The 19,443-nt window shown below is 44.2% G+C and overlaps 1 protein-coding gene and 1 long non-coding RNA gene across 9 annotated transcripts in view; one reads left to right on the top strand and one right to left on the bottom strand.

Annotated features, from left to right (window-relative positions):
- The window catches only part of dgkza (diacylglycerol kinase, zeta a), a 553,752-nt gene that overhangs the window by 438,267 nt on the left and 96,042 nt on the right, over positions 1-19,443 (bottom strand). For 5 of the 8 annotated variants that reach the window (XM_087996758.1, XM_087996759.1, XM_087996763.1 and 2 more), the window contains exon 1: positions 8,243-8,389. The exons of 2 other annotated variants lie outside the window; for them this stretch is intronic. The gene's annotated coding sequence lies outside the window, so the exon portion shown is untranslated. Of the gene's footprint in view, positions 1-8,242; positions 8,391-19,443 lie in introns of those variants that run through there. One more of the 8 variants, XM_087996762.1, reaches the window with a different exon arrangement.
- LOC148146997 (uncharacterized) overlaps positions 9,966-19,443 on the top strand; it is a 74,826-nt gene continuing 65,348 nt past the window's right edge. Inside the window, exons 1-2 of the long non-coding RNA XR_015760208.1 lie at positions 9,966-10,070; positions 14,533-14,647. This is a non-coding gene — a long non-coding RNA (uncharacterized LOC148146997). The remainder of the gene's footprint in view (positions 10,071-14,532; positions 14,648-19,443) is intronic.

The following is a 19,443-nucleotide window of genomic DNA, read 5'->3' on the forward strand; positions in this document are numbered from 1 at the left end:
GGCGTCAGACTTCAAGAAGGGTGGATAAGAGGGAAAGGTGTACAGAGGACCGTACCAGGGACATCAGTTCTATGGAAAGTCTGGAGAAGGTGGCATTGTTTAAAGAGCTAGCACAGGCATGAGGGACTGGAGGTCTAACATTTCATTGTGTTAAAGGTGCCATATCAAGACAAGTTATTGTTGTCTGCACAGTTTGAGGTAGGGAGCTTTGTGCCTAGCCTGCATCACATCTGCTAACAAGGAACCAACAGATACTTGGTGTACTGAGACAATTGAGAATCAAAGGAACAGATGGTGAGACATGATGAAACTCCTTAGTTCACAATATCCTTACAAAAAAAGAAAATATTAGAGATTTAAAGTGGGAAGTGGTACCACAAGCCTCTACTTTGATATCAGCAATGGTTCTATGGATTCGCCTTTACAACCAATAAAATACAGGGATTGATATTTTCATGTTACAACCCTAAAAGAATCAAAACTGCAAGGTACTGAAAAAGGTAAGGAAATACTGAAAATAAACATTCAAAGCAATTCACACTGCTCAATAGAAATTCTAAGTGGACACTACTATGCACAGTGCCCAGTAGCACGGACACAACGGCTCAGTGGTTAGCACTGCTGTCTCACAGCACCAGGGACCCGGGTTCGATTCCAGCCTCGGGCAACTGTTTGTGTGGAGTTTGCACATAATCTGCGTGGGTTTCCTCCAGGTGCTCCAGTTTCCTCCCACAGTCCAAAGGTTTGCAGGTTAGGTGGATTGGCCATACTAAATTGCCAATATAGTGTTAGGTGCAATAGTCAGGGATAAATATTGGGTAGGGAAATGGGTCTGGATGGGTTACTCTTTGGAGGGTCGGTGTGGACTTGTTGGGCCGAAGGGCCTGTCTCCATACTGTAGGGAATCTAATCTAATTATGCAATCTTTCAGAATTTGTCGGTATTATATATTCAAATGTTTAAGTGCTGCATATATTTAATTAAAACTGAAGCACTTGCCAAACCTGGAGCTAATAGATTTCTCATCCACACACTCTAGTGACACCACTTGAAAATCCTCCAGATTTCATGCGTATGCTAACAACACTCAGCTCTGCCTCATCACTTGCTCTCTCAATTCCTCCACGACATCTGATTGGAGCATGCAGCATGACCAATGTCCAGTCCTAGGCCAGTGGGAATTTTATCCAAGCAAATACCAGGAAGACCCATCACAAATTCTGTCCCATTGTCATCAACCTCACCCTTCTCCTTGGCCACTGTTTAAGGCTCAGCTATTTGGAACTGCATCTCCTTATTGGAAAGTGAACGGAGCTTTTTTTTAAAAATTCATTACAGGAGGAGGGTATCGCTGAATTAGCCAATATCGATTGCCCATCGTATTGCTGTGGTTCTGGAGTCCCATGTAGGCCTGACCAAATAAGCACGGCAGTTTCCTTCCCTAAAGGACATCAGTGAACCAGATGGGTTTTTCCAACAATCAACAATGGCTTCATGGTCATCACTTCACTCTTCATTCCAGATTTCTCTTTTACTGAATTCAAATTCAACCATCTGCCATGATGGGATTCGAACCTGGATCGCCAGAACATTACCTGGGTCTCTGGATTAACTATCCAATGATAATACCACTAGGCTATCCCTTCCAGGCCCAAATTCCACATATAGGTCTTCTACATCAACAATCTGACCATTGCAGGAACATTGCCCACTTATGCCTGTGCCTATCAACCTTAATGGTACACTCACACACGTCTTTGCTACCTAAGATTTCAACTATTTCCAAGTTCTTGTTAGTGAGCATTCCATCCTCTACCCTCTGTAAACATCAAGTCATCCAAAACCCTATTGCTAACCTGCTTGAAATCTCACTCATGCTATCATCCGAAGGTCCACCAATCTTCAGCTGCTTCATCAATGACCTTCCCTCTGTCACAAGGTCAGAATTGGGGATGTTCGCCAATGATTACAGAGTGGTCAGCACCATTCATGACTCCTGAGATACTGAAGCAGTGCGTGCTCAAATGCAACAAGAACTGGACAACATCCAGGTTTGGGTCGACAAGTGGCAAGTAACATTCACACCACACAAATGCCAGACAACGACTATCACTCAATATACACAATATGCTCCTTGACATTCAATGGTATGACCAGCACTGAATCCCCCACTGTCAACATCCTTAGGGTTACCATTGACCAGAAACTCAACTGACTCACCACAAAAACACACAGTGGTTACAACAGCAGGTCAGAGACTAGGGATATCGTGGCGAGTAACTCACCTTGTGACACCCCAAAGTCTATCCACCAACTACCAGGTACAAGTCAGTAGTGTGATGGAATACTCCCCACTTGCCTGGATAGGTGCAGCTCCAACAAAACTCAAGAAGCTTGACACCATCCAGGACAAAGCAACCCACTTGATTTGTAACATATCTACAAACATTCAATCCCTTCACCACCGGCATTCAGTAGCAGTGTGCACTCACAGGTCGCCAGTTTGAAAAACAATTCCACCACCCTCCATCTCTGACCTTTTGTATCCAATTGGCTAATTGCCTCTGGATTCCATATGATCTAACTTTGCTAACTAGTCTATCATGTGGAAACGTGTGAAATGTCTTATTGAAGTTTATATAGACAACATCTACTGCTTTGCCTTCAACAATCCTCTCTGTAACCTCTTCAAAAAACTTAACCAAGTTAGTGAGACACAATTTCCCATGCACAAAGCCATGTTGACTATCCTACATGATTTCCCAAAACAAAACCTCTCATTCTTATCCGGAACCATCCTAAAACATACAGAATTAATCATCATTGTTCCCAAAATGCTCCCCCACAGAATACAGACTCATTCTCCATTACAAGGTCTAAAATGGCCTCTTCCTTCGTTGGACTAAACTACATGTTGTTTAAAAGAAACCCACCTGGATATACCTAACAAATCTCATCCCATCTAAGTTCCTGGCACTAAGGGAGTCCCAGTTAATAGTGGGGAAGTTAAAATCACCTATTACCACAATACTACACTGCAGAATTGCACCGTTCCTTAGACAGCACCTTCCAAAACCACAACACTTCCACCTAAAAGGACAAGGGCAGCAGGCACTTAGGAACACCATCACCTGTAAGTTCCCCTCCAAGCCACTCACCACCCCAACTTGGAAATCTACTGCCATTCCTTCATCGTCACTGGGTCAAAATCCTGGAATTCCCTCCCTTCTGGCATTGCGGGTCAACCCACAGCAAGTGGACTGCAGTGATTCAAGAAGGCAGCTCACCACTACCTTCTCACAGGCACATAGGGATGGGTTACCAATGCTGGCCCAACCAATGATGCCCAAGTCCCACAAATGAATGAATTTTAAAAATTTGCTGATCGAGATTGAATGAGGAGCATCTAACACTTAAAGTTTTCATTATGGCATTAAATTCACCCCTTGTTATCTCCATGATCTCCTCCAGCCCTACACCCTCCAGATCTCTGTCGTCCTCCAGTTCTGACATGCCAGTAGCGACACAGCTATTAATCAAGTGATCTGATACACCTTTACATGTAAAATTTTATTTGATTTAATTTTTTTGTTACTTTAAAGGCATTAAACGTGTATATGTCAATAGACAGTTTTGATTCAAACATTTTTTTATTTATCCACGAGATGAGTATCACTGGCTGGATGAGTATTTATTGCCTTTCCTAGTTGTTCTTGAGAAGATGGTGGTGAGCTGCCTTCCTGGACTGCTGTAGTACATATAGAACATATAACATTGCAGCGTAGTACAGGCTCTTCGATCCTCGATGTTGCGCCACCCTGTGGGAAGCCCATCTAACTCGCCCATATGCCTATCCAATGACCATTTAAATGCCTGTAAAGTTGGCTAGTCTACAACTGTCACAGGCAGTGTGTTCCACGCCCCTAGTACTCTGAGTAAAGAAACTATCTCTGATATCTGTCCTATATCTATCACACTCCATTTAAAGCTATGCCACCTCATGCTGGTCATCACCATCCAAGGAAAAAGGCTCTCCCTGTCTATCTAATCCTCTGATTATCTTATATGTCTCAATTAAGTCACCTCTCAGCCTCCTCCTCTCTAACGAAAACAGCCTCAAGTCCCTCAACCTTTCCTCATAAGACTTTCCCTCCATACCTGGCAAATCCTAGTAAATCTCCTCTGAACCCTTTCCACATCCTTCCTATAATGTGGTGACCAGAACTGCATGCAATATTCCAAGTGCGGCCACACAGAGTTTTGTACAGCTGCAGCATGACCTCATGGTTCCAAAATTCAATCCCTCTACTAATAAAAGCTAACACACCATATGCCTTCTTAACAGCCCTATCAACCTGGGTGGCAACTTTGAGGTATCTATGTATATGGTCACACTGATCTCTCTGCTCATCTACACTACCAAGAATCTTACCATTCGCCCAGTACTCTGCATTGCTGGTCCTCCTTCCAAAGTGAATCACTTCACACTTTTCTGAATTAAACTCCATTTGCCACTTCTAGGCAGAAAGCAATTGGAGAGAAGATGGGAAAGGAACCAAGTAGGGGGAAAAGAAACCCTGCAACTCTTACCGTAATATAGCATGTAATCATAGCTTGTACTTTTTTCCCACCACATAGTATCATATTGTCAATATGTCTATGCAAAATAAATTACTTAAAACTTTTCTTTAGATTTATAACAGGTCATTCAATACAACTCATTTGTGCTCCTATTTACCCTTTGCATCACATCCTTCAGCAGCATGTCCTATTCCTTTCTCTATAATCCACTTAGTCAATTTCTCCTTAAACACCGTCCATGCTGCTTGCTTCATCCGCTCCTGTGGTGGTAGCCTCTGCCTTCTAACCACACTGTTGGCAGATAGATTACAGCTGAATGTCTTATTGGGTTTATTAATCACTAGTTCAACACCTCTGTACGGAGTTACAAAGATAGTGAACCAAATGCCACAAAAAGGATACACAGCTGTGGCTCTGAACAGCAAGAAATTCCAAAGCCCTTCACGGCTGATGAAGCATTTTGGACATTAAGGAAACGCAGCAACCAACATATGCACAGCAAGATCACACAAAGAACAACTTGCAAACGACCAGATTTTGGTAGAGGTTCAAACTTGGCCAGGATCTGCTCTTTTTCATAAGATCAACGCAAATATCCACCTCAGAGTCAGAGAGCTGTACAGCACGGAAACAGACACTTCAGTCCAACTCATCCGTGCCGACCAGAAACCCTAAACTAATCTAGTCCCATTTGGCAGCATTTGGCCCATATTCCTCTAAACCCTTTCTACTCATTACCCATCGAGATGCCTTTGAAATGTAATTGTACTAGCCTCCACCACTTCCTCTGGCAGCTCATTCCAGACACACACCATGCTCGGTATGAAAATATTGCCGCTTAGGTCCCTTTTAAATCCCCCCCCCCCTCCAACCTCACCTCACCTTACCTTAAACCTACTGATGATAACAGTTGGGAGCTTAGTTGAATATATCTTCCAAAAGTTAGCACTCCTTCCTACTGAGACTTTAACCAACAACATTCAGACTTAAGAGTACAGCCTTAAAACTGCAAACATAGTGTATCATTAAAGTTGGAGAGGCTCCTCTTGTAAGACAGTGATAGCGACCATACTCCTGGACTAGAAGGCCCAGGTTCAAGTCCCACCTGCTCCAGAGTTATGCAATAACATCTCTGAACAAGTTGATTGGAAAGATACGTTGAATTAAAAACAAAGGAATAACAACAAATAACGCATCAGAAGTTAGGCGATTTTATACTTGGCTTTTAAGAGCCTGAATATTGCTGGGGGTAGAGGAGATATAGGGGGTGTGGAAGAAGGGAGGGAGGGAGGGAGAGAAACAGGAAGACAGAGGGAGAAAGAGAAAGAAGATACGAGTTGGACAGCTGAGTTGCTGAAAGCCGGGATTAAGGATGATGTTTTATGTCCTGAATCCAACACTAAGAAGAGAGGAAGAAGGGGGGAAAAAAAAAGAGACAAACTAGAAAAAGCAAGTCAACAATCAGCTCCCTGTGGGTAGAACACACAAGAGGTACACCACATTCTCTACCATGATTGATGAGATTTTACAAACGGAAAATGGAATCAGACAGTCTTGGATATCCTGTCTGAAGCCCTTCACCATATCAGTTAGACCCATACTCTATGCCACATGCTCTGCAGCGCTTGGTGACTGTACTATGTGCTCAAAGGTTATGTCATGGTGGGAGCAAACCTTGTCTATATAACAGTCAAATAATGGTCAATCACAAGCTGTCATAAAGTGGCTCTGCCAATGGGGAGATTACGTCTCAATCCTCTCTACAGACAGGCTGAAGATCTGATCAGATATGGGGCAGGGGAGTCAGACTCTTGCACATTACAGCACAGAGGCAAAACAATTTAAGACTATGGGGAATACAAAGAGCCAATAAACCAGAAGGTCAGTATTGACAAAAGACAGCCTGCTAAAATCCATTGTTAGCATCACTGTTCCTAATGACATTGGAGGTGAAGGTGGATCCGTATTGATGTAGACACTTCATAAGTTGCATCCTGACCACATGCTGTCCAATTGCACCCTTCTGGAAGGAAAATGATTACCATTGTGTGTACAATTTTGCAAGCTAACACCGCAAGGTGTCCTTGTTACATGGAAAGAGGGGAAGTGAAGTTGTTTAGGGATCGAGGAGAGCGTATTTGTTTGTATTGTAAATTTTTGCCTGGTGCACCTCTTGTCACATACATGGCCCATAAAATGCTTGACCTTCTTATCCAGTAGATGTTTGTGCATACAATTCCAGCACAAGGCTGATCAAATGTCAAAGCTACGTGCAATTACAGAGTAGAAATTAATTGATTTCACTTTTAGTTCTTAAATTCAGATGGCCATCTGACATTGTTGCACTCAGCCCAATACCTTAAAAAATTAAATTAACTCAGCTCACAGGAAGCACACTCCATAGCCTCTAATAATCAGGCAGTTCACTATTTAAATATCTGGATGAAATATCAAAGTCACGGGTACTGTTATACACACGTGCACTAAAACATACATTACATTGCAGTATAAATGAACTCATTTTGGCTATACATTATATATATAAAGAGAGGGAGAGGGAGAGGGAGAGGGAGAGGGAGAGGGAGAGGGAGAGGGAGAGGGAGAGGGAGAGGGAGAGGGAGAGGGAGAGGGAGAGGGAGAGGGAGAGGGAGAGGGAGAGGGAGAGGGAGAGGGAGAGGGAGAGGGAGAAATACAAAAGGTATCACAAAGAGTCCTTCATTTGAAATTAGTTCATTATGTTTCCACTTAATATGCATATTTTCCCACAAAGGTGTTGGCTCACTTGCGTTTGGGGTTAAACAACCAAATCATTGGCAGTCAGAGCTTTTTAGAACCTGGCCTTATTAAAAATATGGAAATTGGCTCATGGCTATTAGACTTTGGGGAGTGTAACGTTTCTGCCCACAAGGTTGGAAGCGAGTCACAAGTAGGAACCACAGACACAATTCCTCCTCTTCCTTTCCCAGTCCTTGAGACTAATTGTAAAACGCTCTCCAAAGCCCCTTTTGGAATAAGGGGGTGTGGGTACCTGGGACCTGCCCATTTTGCAACACACGAGTGGTTTAGTTGAGCAATGTGGACCAACCAGCTGGGTATCAGTGAAAGCTGCAGTACACAGATAGGCGGGTTGACTGGAGAGGTTTAATTTAAATCGAAACACCATCAACCTTTACTGCTGTCACTATAACATGAGAGGGTGAATTGAGCAAGCTGACTCAGTCAACCCAGTTAAAGGTAGTGGGGATCAGATCAGGCATCGAGACATAGCATTCCCAACACCCCAAACCTCTTCTTCCCATTCCTCGGTGTAACAAATTACAAAGACGAGTGAGCATTTTCAAGCCCAGCCACCACGGTCAGGATGTGTTTAAGCCATTTACGGGGTTCTGTTAAAATTGGACAGCTGCAGCCCCTGCAGCTAGCCCTCAAAAACCCTCAGTGGATGGGGGGCTGTTGACAATTGAGAATCCATTTCAAAATCGTTGAGCAACAAATCCAGAGGTTGCAGCCTTTGAGGGAACTGAAAAGAATAAAATGCAGCAGCACAGTTCAAAGTTGCTTCAGCTCCAGCAAGAGTCAGATAGAGAAAAAAAAGCCTGGCTTATTTGCACTATCACAAACAACAGATTAACAAGATAAAACAAAAGTCTTGAAATACGACCTGCGAGGCCACACAGACGCTGACTCCAACCAAATAATCCTTCAGCGCACACACTCACTGACTGGTCTGTGGGAAAGGCTGGAGGGTAAAGCTGAGGACAGGAGAGGAGGAGAGGGGTGCAGAGGACTGTGGCTGTGTGCCCCCGAGGGAAGCTGTTTAACATTGATATCAGCTGAATGAGCGTACTTCCTCTACAGAGCAACTGAGCTATTACTGTTCGCTCTCTCTCTCTCTCTCTCTCTCTGGCTTGGTTTCCGAGCACAGTCTATCAGGCAGAGTTCAGCTTTCTATTTTCTCTACCGCTACAGCAACCGAAAGCACCAATCCCAAACCAATTGCTTAGAAACTATTGTAGAAACTATTGTTCCCCTCCTCATCCTCATCCTCATGGTAGTGTGCACAGGAGTCTTGCTGCTGACACAGTGCTCGGGCTGTATGCCTGTTATGGCTTCTTTTGTGACAATTGCATTTCAGATTGGCACATATTATAGAGAAAAAAATTGATTTCTGTTTCACTCTATAATCTTCAATTTAAAATGTGTTAGAAAGCACTCTCCAAATACATACCTCCAAAGCATTTTTTTTTTGGGATAAATGACACAATCTGATCTCAAGCTTTATACCATTTTTAATTTCTGAATAAAAAAAAAGTTAATCGCTTGGCTTTCAAAATCGATATGCAGATTTACACCTCAAAAATGCACAGTGGGCAGGTAAAGATGGACACTTGACTTGGGTTCCAAATGAAGTTTCACAAACGTCAGCTCAGAAATTAGCACAGCCAACCTTCACCAAGGTCAGGCAGTCAATCAGCAGTTCGGGCTAAGCTGATCTCAGTAGGTCGAATGCAACTCACATCTAGATGTGAAAATAAAAAGGTGCTGGCAAGATCACCCTGCTGTCGACAGAAATAGACCCAGTGGTGAACACCACCCCACGCAGTGCCAACCACAACCAGGCAAAACAGCTCCCTGACATTCACAGAGGATCAGCACTGGCCTTAGGTGTCAGAGAACGGCCCCATCAAGTTGCCAATACTTTCAACGCAGAGGGGAAAAGCCAGGGGAAATAACTGAACAACTGGCATCTTGTTCCACATTTGTTGTCTCACTACAATGGATGAAATAGCTGCAAGATGGAGTGCATGACACTGAGGCGCAACACATGCAAACAACATATTCAGTGAAGAATGGAAGGCAAAAGTCCTGCATTTATATAGCACCTTTTGTGATATCAGAGTGCCAAAAGCAATTTACGCCTGGTGACATACATCTGATGTATAGCCACTGCTGCAGAAGAAGGTCTGAAGAGGAATTTGTTTTATATTAAGGGCAGTTCACCCATCTCCAACAGCTTGCAAAAAGAAACAAGCTTAGCGTGCTCGTGTTTGCAAAAACAAAAGGGAATGCAATTAAAGACAGTTCAGCCAAAAGTTTAATTTGGCTCCAGACTCTGTAGCTGAATTGTTTCTGATAATGTTTCAGAGTCAGTAATGTTCAGAGGCCCTGCTTGGAATGTTCGCCTGGGAGTAGATGGTACTCTTGAGAATAGCCAGCAGTAGTTCAACTGCACTTGTGCTTTCTTTTCCTACAAAAATCTAAACATTGCATGCAATAGAATCACGAATGATTTCAATTAATTATTACTCTGCAACAAAATGGGAGTCTGCAATAGCAGCAGCAGAGCAGAGATCAAACAACAACTTGTTCTTCTTATGCAGCACTTTCAACATAAAAACATGGCCCAATAAGCATTACAGGAACATGAGCAGTCAAATTGCGGCACCACGCCACAGAAGGTCACATGAATCTAAGTCATGGTCAAAGAGGTAAATTTAAAAGAATTCCTTAAAAGTTATGTGGTAAAGGAGAAACTTCAGAGTTTAGAGTTCCTATTGATGATGGCACAACTGTCAATAGTGGAGCCAAGGGAATGTAAGAGGTCAAGGATGGAGAAATGCTGAGACCTCGGAGGACTGTAGGTTGCAGTGATCATGAGGAAGGAGACTTTGGAGTGCAGCAGCATAGCGGCTCAGCAGTGAGCACTGCTGCCTCACAGCGCCAGGGACCCCGGTTCAATTCCAGCCTCGGGTGACTGTCTGCGTGGAATTTGCACATTCTCCCCGTGTCTGCGTGGGTTTCCTCCGGGTGCTCCAATTTCTTCCCACAATCAAAAGATGTACAGGTTAGGCGGATTGCCCGTGCTAAATTGTCCCATCGTGTCCAGGGATGTGGAGGTGAGGCGCATTAGTCAGAGGCAAATGTAGGGGAATGGGTCTGGGTGGGATGTTCTTCGAAGGGTCAGTGTGGACTTGTTGGGCCGAATGGCCTGCTTCCACACTGTAGGGATTCTAGTGTTTGGGATCACAATTTCAGGATGGGGAGTTATTCATTTAGGAATGAGGTGAGGAGAAACATCTTCACCCAAGGGGTTAGAATCTGTGCAATTCTTTACCCCAGAAGATGGCGAGTGCTCCACTTCTGCTGTTACGTTATGTTCCTTGGAAGTGCAGTCACCGCTATAAAGAAAGAATTAGAGAGAGGGCAACCATTGACAAGAAATCTGACCCCAGCAGGGGATCAGCACCTTGAAGAAAGTAGGGGCATTTTGGGGAAAGGAATGGTTGAATGTAAAAGGAATGAAAAGAATTTCTGAATACTTTTATTTAGAAAGTTAACAAGAGAACATGAAGTAGAAAATGAAAAGAACACTGCTTGTTCGTTTATATTTCAGACTTCTGTATGATGACAGATTGAGGTATTAATTTTATATTATAAACATAGTTTGCTGTATCTTTGTAACAAAGTATGTTCAGAGGAGGAGGACAAACCTCACTTGTAGCCACTTGCCAATATAGAACAAGGTTAATACACTTTTATGACAATCACTCATCGAGCAAGAACTTGGAAGTGCTGGGGAAAATAATAAATAATCACTTTAAAACTGGATTGCAGAACAAAGAACATCCAAGATAAATGGCACAGACACTTCACAGTCAGATGCGGTCAAATAACAAGGCTAATGTGGGTACTGCAGTTGCTATAGATTAGAGTCACAGAGATGTACAGCACAGAAACAGACCCTTCGGTCCAACCCGTCCATGCCGACCAGATATCTCAACCCAATCTAGTCCCACCTGCCAGCACCCGGCCCATATCCCTCCAAACCCTTCCTATTCATATACCCATCCAGATGCCTCTTAAATGTTGCAATTGTACCAGCCTCCACCACTTCCTCTGGCAGCTCATTCCATGCAAGTACCACCCTCTGTGTGAAAAAGTTGCCCTGTAGGTCTCATTTATATCTTTCCCCTCTCACTCTAAACCTATGCCCTCCAGCTCTGGACTCCCCGACCCCAGGGAATAAACTTTGTCTATTTATCCTATCCATGACCCTCATAATTTTGTAAACTTCTATAAGGTCACCCCTCAGCCTCCGACACTCCAGGGAAAACAGCCCCAGCCTGTTCAGCCTCTCCCTATAGCTCAAATCCTCCAACCCTGGCAACATCCTTGTAAATCTTTTCTGAACCCTTTCAAGTTTCACAACATCTTTCCGATAGGAAGGAGACCAGAATTGCACGCAATATTCCAACAATGGCCTAACCAATGTCCTGTACAGCCACAACATGACCTCACAACTCCTGTACTCCATACTCTGACTAATAAAGGAAAGCACACCAAACGCTACCTTCACTATCCTATCAACCTGTGACTCCACTTTCAAGGAGCTATGAACCTGCACTCCAAGGTCTCTTTGTTCAGCAACACTCCCTAGGACCTTACCATTAAGTGTATTAGTCCTGCTTTCCCAAAATGCAGCACCTCGCATTAAACTCCATCTGCCACTTCTCAGCCCATTGGCCCATCTGGTCCAGATCCTGTTGTAATCAGAGGTAACCCTCTTCGCTGTCCACTACACCTCCAATTTTGGTGTCATCTGCAAATTTACTAACTGTACCTCTTATGGTCACATCCAAATCATTTATGTAAATGACAAAAAGTAGAGTGCCTAGCACAAATCCTTGTGGCACTCCACTGGTCACAGGCCTCCAGTCTGAAAAACAACCCTCCACCACCACCCTCTGTCTTCCACCTTTGAGCCAGTTCTGTATCCAAATGGTTAGTTCTCCCTGTATTCCATGAGATCTAACCTTGCTAATCAATCTCCCATGGGGAACCTTGTCGAACACCTTGCTGAAGTCCATATAGATAGCACAGCAGGTCAGGCAGCATCCGAGGAATAGGCAAATCGACGTTTTGGGCAAAAGCCCTTCATCAGGAATGAGGCTGAGAGCCTTGGGGGTGGAGAGATAAATGGTGGGGGGGATGACCTGGGGAGAAGGTAGCTGAGAGTGCAATAGGTGGGTGAAGGTGTGAGTAAAGGTGATAGGTCAGTGAGGAGGGTGGAGCAGATAGGTGTGAAGGTAGATCAACAGGTGGGTCAGGTCATGAGGACAGTGCTGAGCTGAAAGGTCAGCACTAGGATCAAATAGCAGCCAGTGAATGAAATTGCTGCCCCCATTGTGATTCTTCCCAAGTAATATTCCTCTGTCCTCATTCATTGCAATGGGGTCTAGTTTAGCAAAATTGCAGTTGTAAAATTCTCATTTTCAAATTCTGCCCATGGCCTCTCTGCCCAGTATCTCCCTAGTACTGGGAAAAGGAGGGAGGAGGAATTAAGCATTCAGATTTTAGGTCACCCACTGTTTACTGGCACCAAACTGACTAAGATCAGAAACCCTGTGCATGAACAATCACACAAACACACTCTGTAAACCTGCGCCACTGGAAGTGTCACAAACACAGGGCTCATCCAGTGAATAACTAAATACAGCAGTACCTTTCTATATTCAACTCCTACCCAGACAGACTCTGCCCTTCAAAGAAACAACAGGCCGTAACACTCCTGTGGTGTTTCCCTTCACTAAACAGCAACATTCAGTGCAATTGCACACACACAAAATTCACAAGAAAAGGGCCATATCTGCCTGTAAAACCCCTCAGCTCTTACACAATTGAAACTCGTACAGTGTAAAACGGATTATTTGGTCAAACATCAGCAAGAAATCAAAGCATTTTGGAGAAAAGGGACGGGGCATAATAACAAATTACCTGGACAAAAAAAAACTGGTGAGCTAAACAAACAGAAACAGAAATTGACAGCGACACGCACAGAAGTCTAGAATGAATTAGAAAGAAAAGACTTTCATTTATATCGTACACTTTGCAGTCATGGAACACCACAGAACACATCACAGGTAACCAAGTATTTATGAAGCGTAAGCAGCATTGTATTGTAGGAAATATGGTAGACAATTTGTGTACAGTAAGCTCACACAAACAGTAATGTGATAAATGGTCAGATGACTTTTTGTTGGTCTTAATTAAAAGGATAATTATTAGCCAGGTCACACTGTTAAAGGAAGAGGAGGAAAAGTGCCTCGGGCAGTTCTGTTAATGGTACCGAATAGATGGAAACCCTTTTAATTAAGGTCAAACAATTCTTTCTAGTCTCAGCAACATAAAAGCACAAGATGTAGGATAGATTCCTCATAACATATGGTGCAACAACGCAATCAAATAAAAGGTTTCATACATTGAGTGTTGTATTGGGGGGGGGGGGGGGCGGGGAGGCGGGGGGGAAGCCATCCAGAAATGGGACTGGGTCAGCTACGTGCCACAAAGCACTGGGACTATCATGGTGTTTTCCCACACATTGTATTGCTCACCCACCACTGCATGTACTGGACCAGATTTTAAAGTCAAAGCCCAACCAGTCCCACTGGAAAAGTACAATCGTAAAACTGATGGTTAGTGTAGTGTAGTCTACACAGATTTCCAAAGGTCATGCGATAAAGTGCCGGGAGGATAGTGCAGCGCTCCAACAGGATGTAAACAAGTTAGCGGAATGGGCAGACAGGTGATGGACAACTGACTGTGCCAGGAAGAATAGGGAGAGGCAATTTGGAACAAAAGCTCCAATTTTAAAAGAGATTCAGCAGCAGAGGGACCTGGTTGAATCATTGAAGATGGTAAGGTCGGACACAGCAACAAGAATAGGGATATGAAACACAAAAGCAACAAAGCTTTGATCTCCAAGTGTGTTATTGCTGACAAATAATTTGGCAATTATTTTAAGGAGGTATTTTAACATTTTGTCATGAGCAAGTTAACTAGGTCTGCACCAACTCAGCATCACAATTTGGAGGAAAGATCATCAACTTGAAGTGTTAACTGTTTCTCTTTCTCCAGCTTTTCCCTGTCAAATATTTTCTGTCTTTATTTCAGACTTCCTACATGCACAGTAATTTCCTTTGGTGACTTCCATCTGTGATCCAGTTTAATGCTACTTCACTTTTAAATGCTTGTACCTTCACACAAAAACTAGTTGCAGTAATTTCAGGTAAGAAAACATCGTTTATAAAACTGCTGTCACACTATGTTCGATGGCAGCCCACGGTCTCCAATAAGTCACAAAGTGTTACGGTTCCCTGCAGTCAATATTACCGTGGTGCTGGAAAAGCACAGCAGGTCAGGCAGCATCCGAGGAGCAGGAGAATCGACGTTTCGGGCAAAAGCGCTTCATCAGGAATGAGGCTGGGAGCCTCAGGAACTGAGAGATAAATGGGAGGGGGTGGGGCTGGAGGGGAAGGTAGGTGAGAGTGCAATAGGTGGATGGAGGTGGGGGTAAAGGTGATTGGTCAGAGGGGAGGGTGGAGCAGATAGGTGGGAAGGAAGATTGACAGTTAGGACAGGTCACGAGGATGGTGCTGAGCTGGAAGGTTGGAGCTGGGATAAGGTGGGGGGAGGGGAAATGAGGAAACTGGTGAAGTCCACATTGATGCCCTGGGGTTGAAGGGTCCCGAGGCAGAAGATGAGGCGTTCTTCCTCCAGGCGCGGGTGGTGAGGGAGTGGCAGTGGAGGACGCCCAGGATCTGCATGTCCTCAGCAGAGTGGGAGGGGGAGCTGAAATGTTCAGCCACGGGGCGGTGGAGTTGATTGGTGCAGGAGTCCGGAGATGTGCTCTGATGCGTTCTGCAAGAAGGCGTCCAGTCTCCCCAGTGGAGAGGAAACCGCATCGGGAGCAATGGATACAGTAAATGACATGTGTGGGGGTGCAGGTGAAACTTTGATTGGTGTGGAAGGTTCCTTCGGGGCCTTGGATGGAAGTGAGGGGGAGGTGTGGACGCAGTTTTTGCAATTCCTGTGGTAGCAGGGGAAGGTGCCGGGAGGGGAGGGTGGGTTGTTGGAGGACATGTGTGGGCGGCACAGTGGCACAGTGGTTAGCACTGCTGCCTCGCAGCGCCAGAGACCCGGGTTCAATTCCCACCTCAGGCGACTGACTGTGTGGAGTTTGCACATTCTCCCCGTGTCTGCGTGGGTTTCCTCCGGGTGCTCCGGTTTCCTCCCACAGTCCAAAGATGTGCAGGTTAGGTGAATTGGCCATGTTAAATTGCCCGTAGTGTTAGGTAATGGGTAAATGTAGGGCTATGGGTGGTTTGCGCTTCGGCGGGGCGTTGTGGACTTGTTGGGCCGAAGGGCCTGTTTCCACACTGTAAAGTAATCTAAAGTAATCTAAAGTAATCTAATCTAATCTAAAGTAATAATCTAAAGTATGACTTGACTAGATAGTCGTGGTGTCTGCCCACTCAACAAGTTTGGTCAATTGAGTCAATAACTATACAGAGCTTCATTATTCCAGTTATCCCATTTCTATAGGGTGTAATGTATACTGTTACCACAGAGGACTTTCCCTCTCAAAACTCTCCCCTTGCCTGAGGCATGGTGACCCTCAGATTAAACTAGCTTCAATCGTATCTCTCTGACAGTGCAGTCCGATGGTCTGGTAGGACTATGGCGACTTTACCTTTAATGTACAACGGGCATTCCGCAGTTTGTGGCAGATTACAAACAGGCAAAGTGCCCCAAAATATCATACATACAAAAATTCCACCTGGTGGAATATCGTGCAGGGGAATACTGTGCTCTCATTATTATGTTATTCATTGTCTCCTGCAAAATATAATGCAGACAAACATTCTATTGTCTGTAATCTGCAGTTATAGATAGTATTATTACAGGGATTAACTGAACATTGATAAGGCATTCACAAAGTCATTGAAATGAGATTAAAAGGTATTCGTGGAATTTAAAGGGACCCCAAAACTGATCCCGCTCATATTAAAAGAAGAAGCAGTGTAAACAGTGAATGCACTGGTTAGGGTTTTCAAATATTTACGAGACTTTAAGACATTTCCAGCAGATTGCAGATTGGCAAATGTAACTTCACTTCTATTCAAAAACAAAGGGGGAGACAACACGGACACGTACTGGTGGGTTAACATGGCATTAGGAGTTGGAACAATATCACTGTTACACCAGAGCCAGCCCATAGTACTTATAGTCCAGTCCAGCTTGGTTTCTAGTCAAAAGTAGTCCAGGGCAGTCTACTGCTGTGCAACTACACAAAGCCCAGGGTGGTCTACCACTGTCGACATCTACTCAAATGCTGTTTAGCTCAGTTCTGCTCCTTACAGTGAAAGCTTCAAAAATTGACACTGCTACCTCGGAGTCCACTCCAACTCATCCAGACCTCATTTACTTTTGTCCCTGCCTGTGATCTTTTTACTGTCCTTCCCATGACCCCCGAAATGTCCTCAGTGACCAATTAAAAAGCTTGCTGTAAGACTTCCCCCTAACTGTTGTGGAGAACTGAACATTGAGAACTTGTAACTCTTGGGCATGCCTGTTCTGTGACTATTACCAATAGCTGCTGCATCACTCAGTACAAATAAAGTGGTTAGGAAATGATTACACACCTCAAGGAGATGGAATGTGAATCCTGGCCTCCTTACTCAGAGATAGGGACTCTACCGCGACACCACAAAAATCCTTTAGGATTTAATCGTATTGAAATCCTTTGTCGTCCAAGGCATCACAAGAATCCGTGATAGACCCTCAGCTATTTATGATCCACATAAATGACCTAGGCACAGAGACTGAAAATAGCAAGTCTGCTGACAATACAAAAACTAGGTGGGAATCCAAGTTGTGAGAAGGACACAAAGATATTGTAAAATGATAAAGATAGTTTCACTGAGTGGGCAGCGAGGTGGAACTTGGAGTATAATGTAGAGAACTGTGATCTTGGTGATAAGAATAGAAACTCAAAACATTTTTTTTTTAAAAAGCCATGAAACTTTTATGCTGATGCTAGACAGATTTGAGAGTCAGTCACACAAGGAATACAAAGTTAGACATCGGACATGATCTGTGTGGATTTCCAGAAAGCCTTTGACAAGATGCTGCATAGGTGGCTGCTAAATTAGATAAGCACCCACGTGTTAGGGGCAAGGTGCTGACAGAGATAGAGGAATGGCTGACTGGTAGAAGGTAGGGGATAAAAGGGGCCTTCTTCAGGATGGCAGCCGGTGACTAATGGGAGTTTCACTGGGGAAAGGTGTTGAGAGCGCAACTATTCACATTACACATTGACAATCAATCCAGACAAAGCAACTGAAGATATTTTTGTTAAGTTTGCAGGTGACACAAAGACAGGTGGACAGTCAGACACAGTGTTGAGGCAGAGAGGCTGCAGAAGGACTTGGACAGGCTAAGGAGGGTGGACAAAGAAGTCGCAGATAGGATACAATCCAGGAAAGTGCGAGGTAATGCAATTTGGTATGAAAAATCGAGGCTATTTTCTAAATGTAGAAGGTTTTCAGAAATCTGAAGCCCAAGGGGACTTGAAACTTCTAATTCTGGATTCTCTTAAGGCTAACATGCAAATTCAGTTAGGCGGGCAAATGTGATGCTTGCATTCATTTTGAGAGGGCTAGAACACAAGAGCAGGAAAGTACTGCTGAGGTTGCTTAAAGTTCTCGTCAGACCACATTCGGAATATTGAGAGCAGTTCTGGACCCCATGTCTAAGGGCGGGTGTGCTGGAGGCATGCAGAAGCTTCGCAAGAATGACCCTGGGGATGAAGGGCGTGCCGAATGAGGAGGGTTTGAGGACTCTGGGTCTGTTCTCGACGGAGTTCAGAAGGGTGACAGGGGAATTTCATTCAAACTCACAGACCCTTCAAACACTGTCACAGACCTCTCAAAACACAATTACTACTGCAGTGTCTTTCCAAATACACTCCCAGAGACCCTCAAACAGTGACAAGGTTCTCAAAAACTGGAACAGTCTCTTGTGAAATACACCATCAGTACATTAGTTCTGCTATACCATAGTATACCATAGGAGATCCAGTAGATAGTTGGGTTCTGTGCAATAGGAAAATCGCACGATAGTAGCACTGTTTGAACTAACAGGATCGGAATTGCATTAGAGCCGATACACACTTTAAAATTTTGCACTTTAGAAACAGTGTCCTCAATTCGTCAATCGTGTTATAGTGAATTCATGTTAACAAAACGTACATTATAGCAGAATGACCTGTACTGATTTTGCAGCAAGTTATTCCTGACTAGTTCACACCACAAGTAGTGACGACCTAAAAAGACAATCAACGAGTGGATAGTTTAGTTCAGATCACTGATGCCTTTTCAAGCTTTCATCATCCCCTTGTGACATCTAATATAAAGTGACTGTCATCTAAAAACCTGGAGCATCAAGGAGACACTTACTGTGAGAGGACTTTTCTTAAAAACTTACAGATAACCTAGTATTCTGGTGCTGAATGCCATCAGTTATTTACAACCTGTGATTTGGATCTGGTGGGTGTGAACATATCCGAGGCAAGTTGGTGTGTGGATAGGTCATTAAGGTTAGTAATGCACGAATCCTGGTCAGAAGCATGGATATTGCCAAGAGAGGTCTTACACCAGTGCAATAAACATGACTACCATGAACATACCAAACGTTACAAGAGAGCCAGGTTATATAAATGGCACATTCAACAATCTGCCTCTGATTGCCATGGTGTTTGCAGGGATAAAGGATGGGGGGGGGGGGGGGAATGGGGAACAGAGACAATAAGAAAGGGAGGGGAGAGAGGGAGGAGAGGGAGAGGGAGAGGTCGGAGTGGATGAAAGAGGAGAGAGAGGGGGAGGGGGAGAGGGAGGAGAGGGATAGGGAGAGGGGGAGGATTGGGAGAGGGGAGGAGAGAGAAAAGGGAGAGAGAGACGGGAGGAGAGAGGGAGGAGAGGGTGGGAGAGGGAGAGGTGGGGAGAGAGAGGGGGAGGAGAGAGA

Source organism: Chiloscyllium plagiosum, unplaced genomic scaffold (assembly GCF_037043375.1).
Source record: "Chiloscyllium plagiosum isolate Xiang-an unplaced genomic scaffold, Cpla_swu_hap1 HiC_scaffold_18, whole genome shotgun sequence".
Classification (NCBI taxonomy): Eukaryota; Metazoa; Chordata; class Chondrichthyes; order Orectolobiformes; family Hemiscylliidae; genus Chiloscyllium; species Chiloscyllium plagiosum.